General features: G+C 44.0%; 2 protein-coding genes across 3 annotated transcripts in view; one reads left to right on the top strand and one right to left on the bottom strand.

The window, feature by feature from the left end:
- LOC126558139 (60S ribosomal protein L3) overlaps positions 1-22,307 on the top strand; it is a 438,353-nt gene that overhangs the window by 23,895 nt on the left and 392,151 nt on the right. The gene's annotated exons all lie outside the window — the stretch shown is intronic.
- LOC126557097 (glypican-6) overlaps positions 1-22,307 on the bottom strand; it is a 52,358-nt gene that overhangs the window by 12,484 nt on the left and 17,567 nt on the right. The window lies entirely within an intron of this gene.

Below are 22,307 nucleotides of genomic sequence, written 5' to 3' on the forward strand. Positions count from 1 at the left end.
TGCAACGACACATGCGTTTACGGCCATCGTTGACGAGTCCGTCCCAACTCGTACTAGTACAGTGCAAGAAAATTGCAAAAAAAGAATACTTGGTTGGCAAGAGCGTAATCTAGAGACTCATCGCAATCTTCGAACGCAAGAACTCGGCAAGGTATTATAGAGACGGACGGTCTGACGGGTCTTCTTAATGTGTGTTTATGAGCTGCCTAATGAACAGAATTCCCACACGAGAACGCACGTCGGTGAGTTCCGATAGGCGGGTGGCTTAGTGTGGGGCGAGTTAGGCGCACAGAAAAGGCTAAAACATCCCCACACCCATTAAAACTTCTCCGTCATGTATCGTAAAGATAACGGCTTCTTTAAGGCATCGTGGACATCGGCTTGCGGAGTACGGCACGCACATTCCTCCGTCAGTAGCGCCATTGCTCGTCCCTGTGCCCGGGTAGCTCTCCATTGTTGTCCTCATTAAGTGGTTATAATTACCGTGGTATCCCAAAACGTACCGGCGGTAGTTCCGCCGCTTGCTAGTTTACAGAACTCGAATCGATTCGACGGAGAATAAACTGAACTCAACGCCACAGCACTCGGAGCTCACTCTCCACGCGGCACATCAGATGACATGCCCCACAGCAGTGTATGGTGCACCACTTCAAGCCTCGACGGTATAGTGTTGTGCCTAATAAAGTCAGCAGCTATTAACACCTGGACGATGAGTGTCGGGAGCATAAAACTCGAACTCGAACAAAACTATCGCCCGCACGCAGAAACCCGATGGAGCAGCAACATTTTTCCCATCCCATCCCGGTAGGTGTGCGCTGGAATTTGGTGGGAACCGGCAGATCTTGCACCAACTGCTGGAGTCTGGCTCCTTTTCTTTACGACTTAAGCATTAAGACGCGTCCTATGCGACTTTAGTGAGAAAGATCGATCGATTAGCTTGGGCGGCTTGGATGATGCTGTAAGCTCGTCATTCGCTCGGTAGGATTTGTCCACGAGCACTGCGCGATTTGGAAAAGGTTTAAAATGGTGGTTGATAGAGTCGTTTTTATGTGTGCCACACACAGAAACCCCACACACACACAACGGTGCATCATTTTTAAGCTTTTCAAATTCTACTTAATCCCATACGCGAGCTGATCAGATTGGAAACTACTTTGATAGCAATAACATCAGTGACAGCGCCATCCAATCTACATCAAAAGCATTCTGTACGACAAATTAACGGCAAAAATCGTGCCACAAATCTATCACACTCGGATTCCATCGGATTCCCGTGAGTAGTAGCGCCAGGATGAGCTTTTACCAATTTATGATATGGGACCGGAAAGTACGGTACAAAACCGGAGCACCGGAGAGTGGAAATGCGATGCGATGGTTATAAAATATTCGGGGATCGACGCAACAGTATGTTGTGTGCTCTCTGTGCACCTGTCTTATGTTGCTCGCACACATAGCTCCCGGGCATAGAAAAGCCCGTACTTTACGATGTCCAAAACAGGAGGATGAAGAATTTGTTAACGCAACATATGTTCCGACTTGGTGGTGCACTCGGGCCTTCTCGTGTATCTAGGTGATTTTTTTTAGATTTTTTTTGTTGTTGTTCGTTCTCAAGAGTATGATTATCATGATATTTAACTACGCACCGAGAAGCAGCATTATAGATTCCACCGCTGCATGAATCGGGCAAGGAGAAAGCGAAAAGGAAAAACAGGAATATGGTAAGATGGTGAGCAGGACAGCGAGATGAAAGTAATTTCCGGGAATTTAAATTAAACAAGAATGATGGGAAAATGGCCCCCGTCTGCCTTGGTGAGAAGCATCAGAACATTGGAGTTTTTCAGCGAGTGTAGGTCTATTTTTTTTTTCCTGTCTCGTCTTCCAGTGGAAGATGATGCCAGACGTGGTGCGTTTTAAATAAACACTGGCCAGGAATCCCGATACCCGATCGGGGTCACTTTTGGTCGGTTAAGTAAACTGTCTAGTTAGAGTTGTGCATGTGTAGATAGAGAGGAAAAAAATCTTCCACTCTTTAAGAATAAACTTCGTGACCGTTTGTTTTATCGCCATTAATCTTGCTCAACGGACGGCATTTTTACGTTGGTGCATGTGGTGCACGCGTTGCATGATAACTATTTATAAAATGTCTTAAACAATGCTAAAATCATTTCAAACATCAATTTTAATAAAGTGAGAAGTGATATTTTGGAGAAATCTGCTTCATTACATTCATTTCTAAATAGTGATCGCACATCACATTGACATCTCAAGCAAGAGACAGACTTTCAGAAGCTATTTTAGAATCAGGAAGCGCAGTAATTTTGGGTCAATGAGCCAAAACCGAAACTGACAACGCGATACTCGTTTGCAAGTTGAAGTTGGACCGCAGAGTCATCAGAAGAGTTGCGCTGATACAAAGACGGTCTTGGCAACGTCTTCGGGCAAACGTTTTGCTCTGGATGGTTGTTTGAAAGGAAATATTTTTAGCTTCCATACGAAGCGACGGATCGAACGTAGCAGATGCACGCTGAATGTGGATTCATAGCCGGATGAAGTTTCGATGGAGATTTGCATATTTAATTGGTTGGTAATGGTGGCTTATGCCTTAATTTGTTCACACTTTACTCCATCTGATTTCCTCCGATAGTTTCAGTAAAAGCTGGAATGTGCAAACGTGGCTCAATATTCAACAAAATAATTTACGTCTAATTTTAAAGGCAAGCCTTCTAAAGATATGGCGATACCTAACGTAACGTCTAAACTCTTATTTTAATACTCTGTAAACGTATGTGGCTAAGGCTATAGAAAAAATGTATAAAATAATGAACCAGCTATCGATTAGTGAGGAATCTATTCGTAAATTATGCTGCCCATGCTCTTAGCTGTCCAGGTAAGTTCAGCACTAGCAGCTGGCGATGGACCAACTGCTCCCATCAAGACCGACGGCGGCGGGTCGATCAGTACACATCATTCGTTCAAAATTACTCCACACGGAATCGGTTCATTCATTTGCTTTTCGGCAAAAGCGGCATCTCATTTGCAGCAACAGCAGCTTATACTTTCGGTGAGAATTTCGAATGCCGTAAGTCATACAGCCCAGGTCGGCCTAGTAGGCCACGAAAGGAATGCACGGTTGGCTGGAATCTGCAGCGTGTTCGGGTTTCAATCAATCGATCGACGAACATTATGCTTCTATTTCTTCTACCTCATTCCCAGATGTTACTACGACTGTCTTCTTGCAGACAGTGGGGGTTTTTGGACGCGGTGAGAGAAGGGTCGGTGCTCACAGAAAATTACATTTGCTTTCTCGCAAGCGTTTCATGCTTGTTGTCCGAGCGCGCCAAAGGAGCTCTCACATTCGTGGAGATGGAGCAATCTTTGAGCTCGATTAATTCGGCGATTGATCGGACGGATGCAGGAAACGCTGCTCAGAGCTCGCGTTTTTGTCGGCATTCGCAAACGCACGCACACTAGGCGCATCATTACATCATTATCCTACGGGCCCGCTAGCGGCACATTTGGGGTTGTGTTCATTTCTTATTTTAAAATGACGTCAAAGCTAATATCTAATAAAACAGGAGCGTTCTTGCAATTATGGAACCTGTGCAGTCGTCATCAATTATGGAACCTGTGCAGGGAGGTATTTTTGTGCAAAAGATATAATTTGTTTATGTTATATGCTTCAAGACAACAGTACGGACATCTGTCCGGAGCGTTCGGAACAAAAATTTACACTTGACAAGCTGTCTGTTTCTCACCTCCAATAAAGGCGATTTTACACCTCTAAACACACGCAACTGTGTTCACTGAGCAATTAGTCTGGCGTGAAATACAATTTCGAAGCAAAAAAAGAAAAACACACTCACACACACCCTTTGAACATCTGGCACCAGTAGGTCTCGATTTGGTGGACCAAAAAGGGGAAACTGTTCCAGTATTTTTCGGCAGCAGGAAAATGTAAAGTGCGCAACGCACCATTGAGAATTTCGTTCCGGTCTCCAAATCGATCTCGCTCGCTGTTGGACGAAACCGGAGACGAAACAGCACACACTAGACAACATCGTCATGCAACTGTTGCTACACTTTCTTCCATTTTCTTCACCGGTCTGTTCTATTACCCACGCACAAGTGTTTTTTTGTTGTTGTTTATTTCATAAGTTTGGCTGTAAAACGTTGCAGATGAATCAATTTTGCCCGTTGCAGCGGATTCATTTGTATTGATCCCTGGACAGCTCATCCGTATGGAAATAAATCATCCGCAACATCTTTACTTTAAGGATACAAAGATGTCAAGAGCAACACGCTGGAATATTTCAAAGTTTGCCACTCGGTCTGTGTATTTACATGGCATTATGACACCCCTGAGATGTAATTATCCAGACTAGCTACACCGGAGACGGAGGACAACATCCGCCGTAGGTGCATTCTGTCTGCAAAGATACAAAAAAAATACGCCAACTTGCAGGCTCTGCTAGTTGTGAAAAAAAAAGGTCGTGATTCACCAACCGAAGCGAGGAAGGCAATAATTAGCGATCATTCCACGTTGACCTTTAGGCTGTTAATAATTAAGATTTACTTCCAAGCCACCGAGGGCGTAAAAGGGCTCTCTGTAAAGGAAAATTCTTCGACAGTAAAAGAAAGATGGAGGAGATCTCTTCCACTCAAATTCCGGAGCTGCCAAGGTGTAAATATTCCACACCTTAGGTGTCATACATACACATACACACACACACACACACGGACACACAAAAGCACGGCCGTAATTGACACGCTTAGTCGAGCGACTGTCGGCGTGACTGAAAGCAAAACCGGTAAGAATCGGAAGTCATTCTAGCGTCATCATCCCCGTTGCGGAATTAGTGGTGCGGGTGGTCTGTCGAAGAAAGGTTAAGCAAACCGTGCGACAACATAAAAGGAACAGTGTTTTTGTAGCCTGTAGAAAACGAAATGGAAAAGCTCCCAAAACCGTTGGCGACTGCTGGTGGAATTTCAGTTCTTATAGGTAACGTACACAAACACACACACACACGTACACACATATGCGTACCAGGGGGTACACAGGGATTTGGTGTGGTGCATTGAAATGTTTGGAAAATCGGTGCGTTTCGAAACAGGGCCATAGCTCTGCTGTGGGCTGTTGGATGGAAAACGGGCTTGTGCTGCCCAAATCGTACCAAATACAAAGAGAAACACGAAGAACGAAATCGAGAGGGACAGGAACGAATCGTACACAATGGGAAATAATAATAAAACTGGCTACAAATCTTAATTGGACACGCTCGGTGTGCGGTTTAAGGAGGCAGTCCCCGCGGTCGAACATCGGCCAATGGGTCTATGATTACATCCACACACAAACGCACATGCACAGGAGTGCCCGGTGTGCTGGCGAGGACGATGGGCACGGCCCGCATCGAAAGAGCGTTACTCATTTACAATTGATTGTTAAATTTAGAGGAAAAACTGCGTTTAGAGTGTAATTACGTTTGCCACCTTCGGTGTTCCAATTTTTGGCGCACGAATCTGGAACACAAAGAGAGGCACGGACAATCGACATGTCAAATTAACGATTCTATGCTGAAGAAATGTCATTACTTTTCTATGTTTGACAACCAAATTAAACCTGCAAGGTTTGTTTTAAGCAAGAATAAGTGAAAGAATAAATGCTTCCAAACATAAAAATTTGTTTGATAAAATTGCATACAAACCCAATTAACATAGTTACATTAGTCAAATTTTTACTAGCACAGCAGCAATCTTAATCACATTAACGTCCAATACCTCATTCGGTCTGCATCTAACCATTCAAGCAGACAAATACAAATCTATCAACTTAACTCCCTGCTGAGAGCACAATTTATATAAAAAAAAAACAAATCACACCTCCATTTTACCATTTACAACCACCCAACAGTTTCAACAAACAACACTCATCGCATAATCGACTTTTGAAGGGTGATAAAATCGAAAGCAGAGTGTCCTCTTTTGTAGCAAAGTACTACTGACCCCGAGGGTTTCTGCTGTTGCGTGGACCACTTGAACCGTTCTGCAGCAGGTTTCGGTCCCCTAGTTTTTATTAGAGCTACTACCCTCTGTCCTATGCTCCGGGTGCTGAAGTGAAACGAGTGTGCAGGGAGCATGTATGTTGCATTTGGCCTTTTTTTTTTGATTATCCGGCGGCCCACCCGTCAAGGTTGGCGAAAAGTTATTGAACTTTTTGGATTGGACCGGCTGCTGAGTGGGTGCAGTGGTGGTCGTGTGGTGTCGGAATCACCATTTTCCACGCTCATGAAGCCCCGCATGACGTCAGCCGGTGAAGGGTTTTCTTCTTCTCTTGCCGTGTAAACATAATTCTCACATGTTTTGTTTCGTAGCATTTTTTGGTTCGGATTGGCTTTGCTCCTAATGAAGATATTAGGTATAGGCATTCCTCAGTCGAAATTATCGGAAGCAGGAAGCGGTGTGAAGGTGCGAAGCTGGAGGGTAAAAGCTTCACATACAGCGTATGGCGGGTCAGCAAGTTTAGGTGCGTAATAAGCCACAGGCTAAACGCGCAACCGCACAATGGTTCAGATGTATCAGAAATTAAATCTTGATCTGCCAAGAAGCGGATAACAAATAATACGCACACACACACATTCTTTCGACATATCTTTGGGATGGCTAAGAATTTACGAAAGAAATTTGGAAATCATCAGTTGAAGGATGAGAAGGGAAAGAACTCGTCTCTCAACTCGACCAAATTCCCACCGAGCCTCGGCGTAGAAACGATGGTCAAAAATCCGATCTTCCGATCGAATTAATGCTAGAAAAATATGCAACTCATAATCGCTCCCTCCCCTCCCAAAGGAGTGTGCGTTTAAGTATGGGGCTTTTGGGACGCGCATTGAATAAACGGCTTCGACTGTAGGGTCCGTCTGAAAGCGCAACACACAATGCTGCTTTTGGAGGGCTAGAAGATGATCACTATTGAGGCTGTACTTTTTTTTTTTCTTCCTTTAAACCATACTTTGCGCATCATAATAAAGATAACAAACGTTTCAGAGGGGTTTGGAGTGTGTCGTTACTTCAGCTTTTTTTCAGGTTTTCTCACCGCTACCGATCGCCGATTTAACACGGCGAGTAAACTGGGCGCCCCCGGTTGGATGATGTTCGCGCCCAGCTTTTGTTTTATTAAGGTAGCCAAGTGCCAAGCAAACGGGCAACCGCAACTAATAAAACAATAAAACTCTAAGTACCGGAGATAGACAAAGTGGTTCAAGCTGGGGTTCAGCGTTTTTGAAGAAAAACCAAATCCTTTCACGGTTAGGTGCATCGGCAAACTTTTTCACTGGTTCATGTTTACAGCTTTACAGCACTGGTTGCATATTACAACGACTACATTAGTTTCCTCGCTGCACAACGCACATATGTCCTTCTGTGCAGCGTTGTTAGTCCTTTACGGGGGGGGGGGGGGGGGGGGGGGTAGGAGTTTTAAGCTTAAGGATGGAATGTTGCGTGTGTTCCATGACGGCACCTTTGCAACCCCCGTCAGTCAGATCGGTTTGACCCTTTAATGCAGCTGTTATTCGCTCAATTTAATTCCAGCGCGTAGTTGCGGTTGGTGGTTTTCTGCTGCCCTTCATCCATTGCTTTCACGGTTTCGGTTTGGGTGTTATTCTTTCTCCTAGTTCATAAATTCATACCATTGTGTGGATTTCCTTACACCTCTTTTTAGCTCTCTCTCTCTCTAGAATTTCTTCTATTCTTCTACCTTCAAGCTTCGGCCGATTGTTACATTACGCCGATCCAACACTGTAAGTCTCGCGCCAGTTACATCTTATCTTGGCGGGTTGAGCAGTTTTCCTAACCGTTTTTTTTCTTCCCTTTCCACATGTTCGTGTAGGGTTTTTTTCTCCGCTTCCTTCAAGAGTGCGCCCGTTTCGGTCCCGTTGTTCGATGCACGATCGTTCTGTGCGAACCCAAAGATCCATAAAAAAAAGCCCAATTCATTTTGATCCATCCTTCCCCTCGCGCGTGGTGCGCGCATCTCGCCGATATATCAAACAAACTTCCTTTCTGCTCGCTGCTATTGTAAGCGCCCAGCGCTTTGGCCCAATCCAAAGTGCCTAATAATGCGTTGATTATTATAACCTCCGAATGGGTGAATCCCACTGCTCGGTGGTTGGTTTGCCGGCCGTGAGACGCACCGGAAAATGAGGAGAGCAGCGAGCATTCGAACCACGATAAACAATGCATCGGGAGCGAAGAAGATCGGTGAGATGGTGTGGATTTTGCGTTTTGGAAGCATAATACGAATGGAAAAAGAAACAGTAAAGCTTCGTGAAGCTTAAGATTTCCATGTTTTATAGTAATATGAAATAATTTACGGTATAGAGATAATCAGGACAGCTAATATAGTGCGCTCCTTAGAGGCCTTATGGCTTAATTTGATGTTGTAAACAATACTTTAATTGATATAAAGTATTTTATAAATTAATCCTTGATATACAGCAGCAGGGATTAACGATATCATGTTTGCTGGTTCTTATTACAAAAAACTGAAATCTCCACCAAAATAAGAATAAAACGATTCGAAGGCTCGCAGTGCAGCCCAACAGGGGCGTAAATGAAGCCCGCGATATCGACGAACAGGTTCGATCGCGCTAAAACAGGCCAACGTTTCGAAATCGATCGTGTCCGAACCGTCTCACTAATCGCTCGTGGCTTGATCTTTTCCACACAGTGTGGGGGGCTATATTATTCGCCCTCCCACTTGCGTTCGTCGACGTCAGGCTCCCTGCCAGTCGCGCGAATCGCGAATCAAGTCGAAACGCGCACGGCACAAGAATGCAGGGATATGAATCGAGGCTCGATCGCGGACGGCCAATGTTACGGGGCAGGCGGCGAAGAAGGATGGACGAACCAGGGCTAAGTAACGACCATGGGAAATAAAAATTCTTTCATCATCCTTTTCGATAGCCCATCCTCTGGCCCGGATGGGACTGACCCCTTGAGCAGGCTCGGGGGTATTACGACGATCGAGAAAGGTGTGTGTGTGTGCGCGCGGTTGAATAAACGATTTGAAATATTCATCGACGGGAAGCAGCAGGCACCATTCTGCTGGGGCTGATGGGGGTCGATCGTATGATAGAGCAAGACGAGCCTTGGATGATAGTGCGTGTATGGGTGAGGAATTTTGAGCGTTCGTTGCTTAAGGTGGCGGGGGTAAGGTAGGTGGGTGCTGCTGGTTGGGGTTGCAAGGTAGATAGATCCGGATTTTCTCCTCATTCTTGAGTATGGTGCGTTTCCCAAAACGCAACCACGTCTGCATGAGTGTGTGCTCCACTGGCCGGTACTGGTTTTATTTTACTTTTTATGAGCATGAGCTGATCATACCGTGATGATGTTCGCTGTTCGCCTTTCGGGCATACAGAGCAGCGTTCCAATCGTCTTCATTTCATCTCGAGCATTGTTTCTTGCTTTTTTTATTTTGGTTTTGGTTTTTTGTTTTGCTTTTCATTTCCTTCATTGTGCGTGTGCTTTGTGGGCTGGGATTGCTCAACGTATTCATTCATTATTTCCTTATCCCATAGGGCGCCAATCGCGTTTTTGTTGGTTTGTGCGTGAATCATCGTGTGTCGTTTGTATGCGTGGTGGAATAAGGAGCGGAAGTGTAACGGAAACAGGTTTATGTAAAGAATGGGGGGAAAATCAAATACACACAAGATTACAGCATGTATGGCAACATATGTAAAGTAATTTAGACGTAAATAACTCCACGATCAAAATTTGTTTTATGACAAAATATAACTGTAATGAAGTGACTCATTTTGCGCCTTTTGACCTCCACGGGTACGGGGTACGGGCAGCACAGAAGAAACAAACAAGCTCTATGTATACAAATCGTGAAATTTTGCCGCCTCATCCCTTGATTTTCTCTTGATCATCTCCACCCCCTCTAAAAAGCTCCAAAAGATCCCATCACTCGCAAAACACGCATATCAAATGAATCCCCATTTGAATAAAACGACCGCAGACATAATTGCACCACTTAATACAGGAGGCCATCACTCAATCAATGTGCAAATATTTGTGGATTCTTGTGGAATCCAAAATTTAATTTGCAATCCTTTCGGCTTCTCAGCTCGCGTTCTTCGCCTCACTCATTTAATGGTGTGTTTTTCTTGCTCCGCCAAGGTGCATGATATTCATCCCTTCTGCAGTACGTGTCCATCCTGGTCCTGGGTCACGAATATGCGGCACAGCAAGAATTAACACTAATGCGAAAAGAAACAGAACGACGAAAGGTACGATGTTGATGAAGCCAGGAACGGCAAAGATCTCGCATTTTTCCCCCTTCCCAACCGATATTCATTTGATTCTTCGTTCTTCTCAAGACTCAGCTGGTTTCGAATTTGCATTTCATTTGCTTTCGTTGCTTTGGTGGACAGATCGACCACGATCGGTCATTATGATCACGTTGCAAAACGTTGTTTGTATAGCAAATGAAAGAATTAGGAGACAATTCAAAGCACCAAATGTCAAGCTTATCTGCTGAGTAAATCTGCAAAAGCAAAGTATGCGAAAGGACTGCCAAATAGAGTTGGAATCTCTTTTTTGCAATACTAATATTAATTGTGTAGAGGTAGATGGCTTCAAACGTTTAAAGTGGTTTTAAATTGTGGTTTAATCAAATTGTGGTCAATTTGAAATGACAGTTAAAAAATGCTGTAACCTAAATAAATATTTTATTTATAATTAATTATGACGGTCCAGTGCCGTATTTTTCACAACGCTTGTGTTGAACAAATTCTATGACCATATTTATAAGGCATTTCCTCCTTATTCCTTGCCAACTTAAATAAATAGTTAAACTATTTATTTTGCTTTTCGTTATCTTCAACTTGACCCGCCATCAGTGAAGCAAAACAACAAAACCTAAAAATGAAACCAATCAAGAGAGAGAGAGAGGAACAAAAACAACAATCATTCGATCTTCGACCCGGTTTTGAACTTCACCGTAACTTTAAGCATTCGATAATTTCCCTTTTCGCAAAAAAAAAAAGACACGTCACGAGCAAAAGAAGCTTGATGGCAGTTGCCGTTCCGTTTTCGCGCCACTCACCTCGAAAGATAAATCATCGCCGCTCATGTTCGGGCGGCGACAATCAAAGCCAAACATATTCCCAACCCTCTTCCCCCCCCCCCCCCCCACCCAACGCATTCATCGCCGTTTGCTTAAAATCAACATGAAGCCAAGAGTTGAAGGATCGCGAACCTCCTCCATTCGGTGGGTACTTTTCGCTTCCGTTACAATACGTCGCAACGTGCGCCACTTTTTCACGTTAAACAGAGTTTATATTTTACAGCTGTAGTTTATGTACAATCGGCTGATATCGAGTGATTTCGTTTAATGGGGATGTTTCCTTTTTAAATAGCTGCTTTTTGTATATCAAAACAGTGTTGTTACAAGAATAAAGGCTCCACGATACTCTTGAACAACATTTTTGTTCGCTACTGTACTGGGCGGGTTTAAGATCATGCGTTTTACCATCTCATTGCCGCCCCACACAGGGAAAGGTGAAAATTCCGGCCGAACACAGGAAGAGAAAAAAAAAAGAAACCCGTTTACCGACCACACTTTTCGGTTATCGCGTCATCATGATAGATTTTTCGATGCTTCCTCCCTTTGTGCCGATCGAGCCCGGTCACCGAAAAGTGCAGAGAGATCCTTCTCTATGGCACTACGAGGGTCTTTTTTGTTGGTTGTTGCTGCTTCAACTTTGGACTGAAGTGTTCGTTAAAGTGCTTCGTTCGATCATGCTGCTGCTGACCACCATGAAGAACAGACGGTGAAATTGTTTCGTGAGTGCGTCCTTCTGTGAGCGGAGGCTTCTTTTTTTGTTTTGGTTGTTGTGCCAGTTGTGCTCCACCATTTCATTATTTTCGAACGATTCGATTCATAAATGTGTGCCTCTATTTTATGTTCACGCGTTGAAACCCAATCAATAGACTCTCCTATGGCCACAATGCAGTCATAATGCAAATTGATCTTAAAATTTTCAAGCTAGATCATAAAAAAGTAATATCAGTTTATGGACTTTTTGGAAGTGATGACGGTCTAGTTATCTTTTTCAACATTTTTATTCCGTTTCTATTACGATAACAATGGCGGCTAGACGGAAAGCGGAGAGTGGTTGCACCATTGCTCTACACAGCATCAACCTAAAACGTCAGTCAGCTCTCCACCGCAAAGAAGGGGAGCGAAGCAACATGTGTCACGAAACTGGGTGATAATTTTCTTGGCGCCAGCTGGCTATCGTTAAGCGCACCTCGCACGAGGTGCTCAATTCTTTTTTTTTTTTTTTTTGTCATCCCCCTTTTTCCGGAACCATTACTGACCTTCTGCCTTTTCGGGTGAGCTCGCTGCTGCGCCGCTTTGTTAATGCCGCACCATTCTTTGGCGCCGCTGGGAAATCATCAGACGCAGAGGTGTCAGAGACTGCACCTGCCACATGCGAACACCATGTGTGTATGTGTTGCGTTGTGCGAACGACCATTATCCCCCCTTAACGTCAACTGAGGAAAAACCAACAGTTTTCCAGCTTCCCGATACATTGCTTTCCGGATCTCCAATGGTTCGCTTCAAAACCCAGTCTGCACTGGTTTGGATCACGCTGGAGCACGTACGACGGTGTATCTCGCGCTCTACCGGGCACCCGGACTAAGGGGTTACATGTTTGCTGGCCTAATCTCTAAATAATGAGTCCACTTTGGGTGATTTAGAGGTGTGTGCGGGCGCCGCTACAAGGAAGAAGGTATGCGTTTTCGAATCTCGAAACTCGCCCCGCGCTCTTCAAAATCCCCGGGGAGTCTTTCACTGACCTACAGTCAAATAAATCATGTTTCCCCGGCTACTCCTGCTGCGATGGTTTCCCGCTTCCACCCGTTCCATCCGTTCGCTGTTGTATTTCTTTTTTCTCGCTCTATTCGCTTTCCCACTCCTCCTCCAAACCCTGCACGAATCAATGATCGCTTTGCAAGGAATGCACCTAAAAGGTACTGCCGTTGCCCGCGTTGTTACCCTTTTACTCGTCTCAAAAGATTCCTTTTTTTCTCTCCATCGTGATCGTTACGCCGGAATTCTACGACCCTCGGAGCTGGTGACCGACCATACACTGTGAGGAAAACTCATGCACACACACACAGATACACACCTCTAGATCACATTTATATTCGAGTGGGGGGAGGGAGGGGGGGAGGGAAACAGAATGCTGGATGCTGTTATTGCGGTGACCGTGTGTGGTCACGGAATTCCTTCTCCTTCCTAAACTTTCGACGATCGTTCCGCACGCATTGCGCATTTTTGGTGGAGACGAAAGAATTTTAAACCCCTAACCGTCTAGCGTCCATCCAGCTCTGCCTTCTCCATCGCCGGGTAGAATATCCGACCGCCGAAAAACGACAGTGATTAATATTTATCGAGATACGCGCGATCGAGGAGGGTCGAAAGATCGGGTCCTGGGGGAGACACACGAAGCGTGTTAATCTAGATTAAAGCTCGATAGAAATAAAGCCTTCAAAGTGTACGCCTTCTGGCAAGATCACACACAGGAAACTAATGTGCTGGTCGGTGGATCGGATCGAACGGGGACGGAGTGCGTCGGGCCAGGGACCCGAACCGGGAGACTTAATGATTTCATTTCGAGCATCAGTTGCAGATTTACAATGATTTTGTCTCATTAACAAGCGGATCGTATCTTAACTCCGTCGGGTACAACGCAGTGGTTGATCGTGGTTGGAACTAGTCCAGATGGAGCTGATACGGTATGGCAGTGCGAACGAGCGAGTGTGGGAGATTAACGGTGGGATAACATAACTGGTGGATTTCGTCACCACCTACATCCAAACACAGGGTGAAATCGGCCGATCAGTCGCGCGCGGGCGCGTTAAAGTAGTACAACCGATCAATCAAGCATGCGAGTTTGATGATATCTTTTTGTTTTTTGGAACCGTTCTCAAGTATCACTTTGCATAACTTAATTCTACAGTATTTTATAATTCGTTAGAAAAAAAAATGCTCAAGTTGAAGTATAAGAATGATCACCTCTTAAAATACAGCCATGGTTTTACTTCTAATAAAAACATACATTATTGGTATTTCATTTGATACTTTAATAGCACCTTCTGCATACACCATCTGCTCCTGCCAAAAAAAAAAGCCGCTTATTTATATTACCTTGCCGACAAAGCATAATCCCCGATAAAACTCTATCGACGAAATCGATTCGCACCGCAAGAAGAAAAGCAACAGAAAAAAATATAAATCTGTCAACAGATTACGATGACGATTTGTGCCGTTTCCTCCTTCCCTCTCTTCCGGTAGACATTTTTGCTTCAAAACGTCCTACATATAATGCTCACTCGCTAGGGTCGCTTCATAAATATCAAACCCGTGTATCCTCGACAAAACTTTTGAGGTGTTTGTAGAGTGATTCGTTTCCTTATTTTTTTGAGAAGAAGAAAGAACAATTTCAAAAAACTCAAAAAAATTGCTCCGAGTCCGGAGAAAGGCCAAATCTTTTCCGAACGATACTCGGGCTCGGTTTCAGCTTTGAAGTGCACGATTCTCGCGTACTTGACAGCTTCAAGCGTGCTGCCGGAAGAGGACAAACACCAAACGAACACACATCCTGGTGTTCGACACATCTGACACGAACTTCCGCTGCCGGTTGCCGGTTGCCGAATTGAACTGGGCGTTCTTTGGGCAATTGTTTTATTTTGTTGCACAAAACAGACATAAACAAAACGAGACCATGCAGACGGCGGGTCCCAGTTTCGGTACACGCTTGCCTGACGTGTCAATCGTTTTCCCTATTCGGTGTCACGATCCGCACGAATGCGGCAATAGGACAGGAAGAAAGCACCCCGGATGTTCGGTGTTCCGGTGGCTCTTCATGTTACGCTGAAGTTCGTTTGCTGGTGCAGGGATATTTTTATCTCACTGTAATGATCTGCTGCTTTTAAATATTTCAACACAAGATGCTCTATTTCTGTATTAATTTTACGCGATTGACTGATTGTTTCATTTAATGCATTTTCCGCCGACGTCATTTCATCATGTTTCGCACAAAAATCAATTTGAGATCAATATCACTCACAAAAATGGACAGTTTGTTTTTATAAAACATTGCTTATTTAAAACAACTTAAAAACTAGCTTACAAAAGAGAATTGGGACATGTAGGGACGACGTACAGGTTTTACAAAGAGCATTTGGAGGATATTTCCAAAAATGTGGATGATGTAGTTTGCAAACAAACGTAAGATAGAAATCCTCTTACTTACGCTAATGTGACTTAAAAAAGGTAAGCGGAGGGAAGGGAAGTTGAGGTTGTGGTTTGGAACAATGGCTTTCATAGCCTGTATCAGTGTGCTCCAAGCACTAGACACCCTAGAGCACAGGGCAAACTTGTGCTCCAGAGTCTCTGGCTGGGAGCAGAATGAGCAGGCTGAAGGAGACCTCCTGAAGGATTCATCCTGTCGAGCAGGATGAGTAGTGAGTTCATCCTGTCGAGTGACGTTTTTTCCAGATCCATCGCCATTCCGTGGAACCCATATCCACTGTGGAGTCTGGAAGTCTGTCGACCATCATTTGCCGCAAACTTTTGGTTGAGACTGTAGGTACCGGATGGTATGCGAGCTGTTGGATTATACGTTGTGGCAATGGAGCCTATATTCGGAGGATTCCCAGCACAATCGGTGTGCTGAGCCCCGATTTTCAGGCAATCCTGCTCTGCAACGTACCGATTCACCAGCAACGCTATTGTGGTAATGCCGGGAATGTGAAGATGACAGTCATAATTAAAAAAAAAAACGTTTCATCAACCCAAACAAGCCGCCGATCAAGATATACAGGTGCGTGTAAGATCATAGAACAAAGAATACTGTCGATCTCCATCGGTCTACAGCTTTCCTTCGCCCATCACATATTTATCCAGCTCAAAGGCTGAAAATATTTCTCCTCCAACATTCTACACCGGTCGCCTGCTATTTGCTGCTATCCAGTGACGATGGTAAGCGACACGTTTTGCATAATTTTATAATTTAATAAACTTAACGCAACATCAAACGGAAGATGTACAGCAGGAAACAGGAACAGAAGAGACGAAACATAAATGCGATACCGAACATTCGCACAAAACCCAAAGCGAATGGGGTGGTAAAAGCGATCACACATTTGCGCGAGCAAGAACCCCCAACGAGTGGTGGGAGATTTTTGTTGCTGTTGTTTCGGTTCTACATTTCCAGATGCTTGCATATTTAGATTTTTTGGCATTTTATCTTTCTTTCGCCATCGACTGCTATCTTAATTAGGATAGATTTTTAAATTTTCCTTCACTTTATGTCATCGCAACGGGGAAACGGGCGGTCGATTAGTCGCAAAAACCCGTTTCACTAACGAAGATCGGACCGGCACAAACAATCCACTCTTCGGATGGTTCGGAACCATTCTTTTGGAGTAAATCACACCAACAACAAAAAAAAAAAACAAAACGGGCTAATGCGGCTTGCCGATAGAGAGAATGTCATTTTTTTGTCGTTGACTTTAATGTTGCTACGATATTCAGTGCTTGATTTGAGAAATTTGCAAATTCCCGGCAACAGGTTCGCTGATGTTCTGGCTGGCTGGCTGGCCCTGCTTGCTAACCTTTTCAGCAAAGCTGTGTGAGACTTTGTGCGGTTCCCGAAACCGAAACATGAAATCGAAATGCATCGTTGGCAAAAGAGCATCGGGAAGAATATTTTTAGATAATTGGACAAATTGAGGCGAACAATTTCGCATTCGCTGTTCGAGTTCATTTTTCGTGTGTGTGTGTGTGTGTATTTTTCCAAACGAGACTCCTCATCAGCATACACGGTTAATTTGCATAGGTTGGGGTAGCTTCTTAGTCACCTTTTGCTTTTACTGGTCAATCACCCGGATCGGTGTTCAATTTTAATTCCTCTTTCTATCCATGTGTGTCTGCGTCTTTATGTGAATTTCCTGGTATCTTTTCGATCATAAGGAATGTGACCTACGATGGTAAAATGTGGCCCCCATTATAATTGCTTCCTGACATAAATGTGGTCTATGAGATCGTATCAAGTTCTGTTCTTTATATTGGTATGTTAAGTATAATTATTGCTAAACTGTTTGGCAACCCAGCGAGAAATCTTGCCATAATTAAACTTCTCGATGGACCAATCCATCAAATCGTTTGTTTTTTTTTTTCGACGATCAACATCAGCATCGCACCGATCAAAGCACTAATAAAGCCATAGAAATACCATAAAACGAGTTCTTCACATTCTTCTTGCGCGTCTCGTTTCATTTGTGTCGCGAAATGCAGCCAGGTGAATCAATAAAGTATTATAGCTATCATAAAATGTTATCACTTCCTCCTCCATCACCATCACCCCGTTTCTCGTTTTCTTTTCTTTGCCGCCCCGGCTCGACAAAAGGCGCACACAGCTCGTACGTATATAGGCAGCAGCATGATGATGATGCTGCTACTCCGACAATGTTGCCACGATGGTCAGCTTCGCAAAGCAATGCGCAACCCAAAACGGAAACGAAAGTGCAGCAAAAGCAAAACAGAAAAAGAAATCAGCAACAGAATGCATTTTTTGATTGCGCGCTTCACCTTGGTGCATTGACCCGCACGGGATAGCATAATTAAAAACGAAGCGTTGATTTTACCCACCAGAGCAAGCACCCAAAATGGATTCTGTGCAGCAAGTTCGCCCTTTCAAAAATCCACCATCTTTCGCGCTCCTTCTCTCCGCTTCCTTATCGCAACGTAGAACCATTGTGAACCGTTTATCAAGATCCTACTGGTTCGGCGAGACAAGTTTTCGAAATATGTACATATTTTTGGCAACGACTAACCCCCCCCCCCCCTCCCAACCGCACGCACGCACAAACTTCTTTCCGCATTGATTGCGCCATTCGTGCGTTCGCCGCACCAAAGCGAACCGGCAGCGAAGCTTCGAATATGCACGCGCGGCCCAGTAATAAAAATTTTAAAAAATGATACAGGAAAATAACATTAATAATATCACCAGTAAATGCAGAAATTCAAACAAACAGTTCCATGCGAGCCTTAATTGACTGACCCAATCATAGTAATGTTGCCATAAAGTATCCAACTCGGTGGAATAAATCTGAAACGTCACAGTAGGGTTAGCGATTAAAACTCTTACATTCCCTAATTAAATCGGATGCAGAAGCAATATTATCGGCCAGATTCATATTCGTTGATTAAATGCAGCTTCAAATGGTTGAGAGTTTATTACTTTTATGCTTTTGCCCACTTCATTGCACTTTTTTTTGCGGTGAGAGCCTACCGGTACGCTGTATGCCTTTCACTCTGGCACCAACTAAAGGCAATCGCTGCTTCAGAAATGCCGATCATTTCCCACATAATTCTTCATTCGACCAACCCCAATGGTAGCGGGATAGGGGGGACCAAGTTTTCACATGGAACGGAACAGAGAGAGAGAGAGAGAGAGGAAAAAAAAGACTGGACCGGGTTCACGTTCCGGAAGGGACAAGTAGTTCGCACCGTTCCTTCCATTTACACCCACTACCATGTCCACGAAAACCATTCGAAATGCAGTTTGCAACGGAACAGGCAAAAGAATGCACTTCCCCGACTGCAACCACTCTCGTTCCAGCCAATTCCTCCCAGCGAGAGTGGGTTTTTGTGTGTAAGTGTGTGTGTGCGATTGCATATCGCCAGCTAGAACCTTCTCGTTGGAGATTTCCTTTCGCAAAGCATCGCACTCTGCACGCGCTGCATCTGCATCAGGTGCGATGACAACCCGAGCGCACACGGGCAGCACTGTGCTTTCATTGCAAATGGCTCTAACCTGGGTGAAGTTGGTAGGTAGGTGGTTCAATCTCGTATTCACGATATTATCTGACTGCAGTTCTTACAGAATTATTGCAAGGCAATAGTATATATGTGTGTGCGTTGCTGTACTTGTGCTATCCTTCTCCTTTTCTTGTCTGCCACTGACTGCTGCGTTTCGCCAAAGTTAACCGGGCTTAATTCGCTTCCTTCACGTCTCTGTAGGCTGAATCAATGCAACATTACACATACCCTGTCTCTCTCTCTGTCTCTCCATCCTAATTGAAAGAGAAAAATCCGCATTCTTTACTGCTGCAGAACTTATCTTCCCACTTCAAGCGAAAAAAAAAAAGGGCTGTGCTTTTTCTGACGATGTTTTTTTTTTGCTATTCTAGTGGAATGTTGTTTCCTTTTTTTTGCTTTTTATTATTACTGCGTTTTTTAATTCACTTTTGATTTGCTTTTTATTTTGTTAGTGGTTTTTCTCTTTTTGCCATCCCTCCGGAGAACCAGTAGTGGAATGTGATATTTGGAGAGCAAAAGCACATCCCAATGGAGTTTGCCACAAGGTGGGAGAAGTAGGCATGGTACAGAAGAAGCACATGAATGGCACACGAAAATCGTGAAGGTGAGTTTCGCTGGCCAGCGATGCACCGTCCGTGATGACGCAATGGAGTTGCGAAAAATGAACAAAAAGATGGACCTTACACCCAACCGAGAGCACATTAGCGAACGGAAGGCCGCCAGAATTACTCTGCTGCAAACATGTAGAAGCATAAATTCTTTATGTTACATAAACCGGGCCACCGGGAACACTTCAATGGCTGAAAGCAAAAATGAGCAAAAACAAACACTTTGCTCTAAATGAACACGCGTCCGTCGCTAGGACTCTTCATTCTTGGGTCATGTTCAACAGCTAGAACACGGGATGGTTGACCTTCATGCATGCAACATTCACTGTGGGCAGCGTAAGTATTTTGTGTGACCACACAAAATACCCTCGTATTTTGTGTGACCACACAAAATACCCTCTTTGTTGATACCGTAATGTGATCTCACATTACTAACCCAAATTACAATGGTGAGCGAGAACGGGAATGCAGATGAAGCAAGGGAAAAAAAGTTTGGTACTCAAGGAGGCTTGCAGCTCTAACGCGTCAAAGCGGTGAAGCATTGTGGTTCTCACGATGATTAAAATCTTCAACGATATACACAAGGACTCGTACTTTCTGGGTTTCGAACGGTAGGGAAAGTTTTCTACTTATTCGAATTATGGCCGGTATAAAGCTAAATACGGTTTGGGAAGCAGGAAGTAAAAAAGTCACAATTTCGGACAGCTCTTTTCCCTCCCGTCCTATTGCGGATAGTTAGGCCCGGATTAAAGTTTGAGATACGAAAAGAGGATCAGCTGAGGTCTGGATTAACCCACATCTTCGTTCAACAAAAGGTTCGGTATAGAAGAAGCATATACTTTACAGCTTTTCACTGTCAGCTCAAGTTCGTAGTGGTCCTCTTCGAGACGGATTTATCCTTACCTACAAAGAGAAGAAAAAAGAATATTATTTATTAGTAAATTATAGCATCAGATAAGCTGTCTTGTTTTTAATTTCCTAATCTCGACGCTATATCTTATAATTGTTGTCTATTAAACACAAAAATTTAATTACGATGCAGTTAGAACTAACCCACTTTCCGCTCGAAAGACCTCTGATAAGAACGCCACTTTTGATGTGTAGCGCCTGGAGCGTTTCACTGGAAAACATTAGGCGCGGACATAATGCACGTGTCAAAAAGTTTGACTAATGATTCCCAAACACAAATAATCTAAGCCCAAGGTCCGAGTTGGACGTTATCAGACCGTCGAAAGAGTAACGCAAAGGAACTACAAGCACAAAATCGATCCCATGCCTCTAATCTAGAGAGTTTCATGTGCCAAATTATCATCAATTTCTCATTACACACCCCTCGGCAATTATAATGCGTTTCCGTAATCAGAACGCCACCGCCTGTCCCGTTCCAGGAGGGGGAAAAAACACGGTTATCAATCATATTAGTACACCATGATACCCAACCAATCGGTGACTTACGAGCGTGTAGCAGCATGGCAGCAGTGACGCCATCTTCGATAACAGCACAAAACGGTGCGTCATCCGAGATGGGGTTCGATCGAATGTAGGAAAGAAAAACAAACCACTGAGCTGCCGTAACTGCTGTCATCAACTTCATTTGATAATTGTTTGCAGAAAAAAAATGACTTGATCGTCCTCCGGTTGCTTTCGAGATTGTGATGGTTAATACAAAAAAAAATTGCAAATGCATACACACACAGAAACAGAACACCACAAACCTCTCTCGAGGGACAATCAAATTTATTTAAATTTTTTGCGAAAACGCCCCAAAAGCAAAGGCCCCAGAAAACGAAAAAAAAAAATTAATCTTTGGATTTATCACGAACGTACGCGCACGTTCCGTCTGCCATTCCTAAATTAGCACTAAATTAGACATTTTCTGGCCAAAAAAAAAAAAAAAATCTCGCATGGTCCTCGGACGGCCGCTGAAGTGGTGATCGCGGCTCATTCGGAACCATATTTATTTATTTCTACGCTTATTTATTGATACAGCCAAAAAAAAAGAAGCGAAAGATAAATCATTTAATGCGATCGTGTAAACAAAATGGACGAGGCAGCAGGTTTCGGCTGCCGTGATTTGCTTGCGCTCGCCTGCGCCAAAGTGCTGATGCTTTAAACCCTTGCCTTGCTGCACGGAACGCACTGCACGGCGTGTGAGGGGTAAGTTTATGCAATAAATTAACACATCCAATTTGGCAGCATCAGCAAGAGCCTTGAGTTTTTTTCTTTACTTGTGTCTTCTGGTGGTAGTTTTGCAATACCAGCTGGTCAGTGTTTTGCGATTTTAGCACTCGATTGAGTGCGATCGAGTTTAAGTTGTGTATGCAAATTTTGTTGTTGCTTCAAATATTTTTCGTTCCACACAAAAAAAAAAAAAATGAATTGCAAAACCCCAGCGGCCACTGACATCATCGGTAGGATTTTTGCAACGTTGAAGATGGTTATGACTTACCAAACAGAATATTCCCAGCGGTTGGTTTCCTGCGCGCTTCCTACCGGCACCGGTGGCACCGAAAGGAATGCAGTTCCCGCGAGATGGTGTTTGTTTACTCATCGTATCCGGCTAGTCTGGATGGTCAAGATGGCAAGTGTAACCGTTGTGGATGTGATCCCCGAGAGCTTCGGCAAGCCATAATCTATCGCAATTTATGTGGACTGCAAAAATTTGTGAAACTAATCGATGGTATCGATCGTTGGTACAAATGGTGCGATTCAAATGATTCGATCCGCACGAGATTTTCTAACCGGGACCCTGTGAGGAAGGAGAATCTCTCGAGGAACCAAGCGGTTGGAAAAATAATCAAATT

The sequence above is a fragment of the Anopheles maculipalpis genome, chromosome 2RL (genome assembly GCF_943734695.1).
Source record: "Anopheles maculipalpis chromosome 2RL, idAnoMacuDA_375_x, whole genome shotgun sequence".
NCBI lineage: Eukaryota > Metazoa > Arthropoda > Insecta > Diptera > Culicidae > Anopheles > Anopheles maculipalpis.